Genomic DNA, 3,015 nt, shown 5'->3' with positions numbered 1-3,015 from the left:
GCAACAGCAATATGATAAAAGACACCAATGTGTAATAAAATGTTCAATTTATCATGAATAAATTTTGGAATATACAATGCTTCTAACACGTAATACAGTTTCCTAACATTGTCCTAACTGTAGGAATTTGCAGTTGCCAAACAACGTTGTAACTTTGCACATTAATATAGAATATTCGGTCAGTGAGTTTAAAGTCACTTTACAACAGCTTTGAATGTGGCTCGTCCAATCAGAATCAGAAAGTTGGAACTTTCTGTTTTGTAAAAACATTTAATGTAACAGGATACATACTAAAAGTATCCCTCTTTACATATTTTGTCCAAATACTGGCAAACAGATGTTCATACTGTCCCACCTCGGATTATTTTGTGGCATCTGACCCTGACATAGCTTATTTTGAGAGCAAAGTGAATCACACATTTAATATTATACTAATTTAAACTCATGTGAATCTTTAATATTATACTCATCTGTTCAATATGTTCCTAGTTGAAGAAAATATTACTTTAGTTAAACACCAACTAACCCTCCTAAAACCCCCTTTAACCAATTTGTCATTGTTTTGCTAATTGTTGTGTTTCCGTTACATTTCACTACTTTGGAGAAAAAGCAATAAACTCACTTGATGTAACTGTTAGTCTGGTGCCTGTCCCAAATATAATCTTGTTGATTCCAAGATTCACACAGCAGTACAGCACAATACCTTTATCCTTCGGACTACTCTAGCCAACATGGACCTCTTTTAGGGTGGTTAATTGTATATTAAATTATAAATCAGAGACATGATTCTTTTTCTACAATTGAACTAAAACATATAATGTAGCTTATGTTAGGTCTTATTCTTTGCTATTATGTTTCCAGCATGTTTTTTGCATAAGCAAAATGGCAATCTTCAATTGTGTTCACCAGTAGTATTATTTTATATATAACTTTACATTACATTATTCTTAAATAAACCTTCGATGAATACAATTAAAAATAAGACTTACTTGACTGTACAATTAGTTTTGTTCCTTTGCCAAAGAAAATCCTATTTTGAACATTCACACAGCCATTTACTTTGTACAAAAAAGTAGCAACATCCTGATAGTACAGATTAGCATAAAGAAGATTGAAGCATATTAAAACATTGGACTGAATGATCGCTTTAAAATCTACAGTAAATTAATTTTTTTAGTTTAATTTTATATTATTATCACAAAAAGTATTTCGAGGTATAACATCTATTAATACAGAGACAATGTTTAGCCATAAAGTACTTTGATTTGAGTACATTAAAGGCCACACTGACTGTCTACAACCATATTTATTACATTTTTAAACTGCTTATATCAAATATTTTTTATCAATTTAGTTTCAGATTAAAAAATGTTGTTCTAGTTCAATTTTTCCTCCTTAGAATGTTGAGTCTTTCATGCTCTTGTTAGATCAATAATGCTACCAAATTACAGAGGACTTTGAATGTGCTTTAGTCAAGTTTTAAAGAGCTAACGTAAGTAAACTTAACATTAGACTTTAAATGATAAACTAAAGAAAACAAGTCTGATCTCCACTTACTTGATATCACAGTGAGTTGAGTGCCTTTTCCAAAAATTATTTTCCTATTCCCTTGAGACACACAGTGGCTGATCTGACCACACAAACACATTACCTATGTTCTCCTCACTTTGAAGCACAACAATAAAGGGCTAGTATTTTGTCCATTACTTTAATTTAGAATTGGTTTCAATATCATAATATACAGCGATCTTTCAATAACAGATTTAAATGGGATGGTGTGCTTTTAGTGTATTGGATTTATCCAAAGTAACAATTCATTAAGTTGTTGTGATACTGTTGTGTTAATTATTATTACTTTTCAGGTCCTATCAAAAAATTCTTATTTTAAGGCAAACAAAAGGTTTAGAATGAATTTAACTTTGGTTGAAACCATTTTGAATAGCTACCGGATTGCATGATTTCTTATTAATTTGTTGAATCATTCAGAATTCACTTGTTGTTCTCTCTTTTTCTTTTTATTTATTGGACCTCTCTTCCTTAGTTTAAGAAGCAGTGAAACTTACTTGAATTGACTGTCAGCATTGTACCTTGTCCAAATATGATCTTTCCATTTCCATCATTCACACATTGGTATACCACGGTACATTTACCCTGAATACAACTCTAGCCAAAACTGTATTAAAATGGTGTAATACTGTATATTAATACTTTTTTACAAGGAAGAAATGTAATCAAGCATGTTCATTAGTGATTTTTCTGAAGAAGAATTTAATGCTACCATGACTGTGAAAACCTTTAAACTACCCTTTAAACATGTACAGCCTACAGAAACTGTAACCAAAATGGTCTCCTTGCAAAAATGCAAATGGACATTTAATCAAAGAATTATATGTAACATCTTGCCCTGACCTTCTAATTCTAATGAACGAAGAAAAGACCTCATTATAACGAAATATTTATTAGCACTGACATACAACTTTTCAGATAAAAGCAACAGCTGGTGCAAACCACCCTGCATCCGATCTCCAACTCCCTAAAGACTTCAAAGACCAGGGCTGCATTTCCCAAAAGCATCGCAAGCTTAAGTTGACCGTAAAGACCATTGACACCAATGCTTTCTATGATCTACTTAGACTTACGATGCTTTTGGGAAACACAGCCCAGAACTGGGAGGTCAACTGCAATCATTTAAAAAAAGATCAAGTTGCCTGTAAACCCACCATTAAACAGTCTGGTTGAATTACTGATTCTGTCCATTTGTGAAGCATTTTCATCATGAAAATCTTGATTACGTATTTTAGTGTTTATATCATGAACTAATCTTTCACTTCATCTTTTTTTTTTTTTTTTTAGCTTTAAAAAAAAAAAAATGTGTCAAGGACCATACTTTTCAATGATGTTAAACAATGTTATCTAATGAAGGAAAACATCTTACTTGAAGTAACAATGAGACTGGTGCCCGTTCCAAATATGATCTTGTCGTTCCCAGTATTCACACATCGATATAGCATTGCA

This window comes from Myxocyprinus asiaticus, chromosome 5 (genome assembly GCF_019703515.2).
Source record: "Myxocyprinus asiaticus isolate MX2 ecotype Aquarium Trade chromosome 5, UBuf_Myxa_2, whole genome shotgun sequence".
Lineage (NCBI taxonomy): Eukaryota > Metazoa > Chordata > Actinopteri > Cypriniformes > Catostomidae > Myxocyprinus > Myxocyprinus asiaticus.
This window is presented reverse-complemented; position numbering follows the sequence as displayed.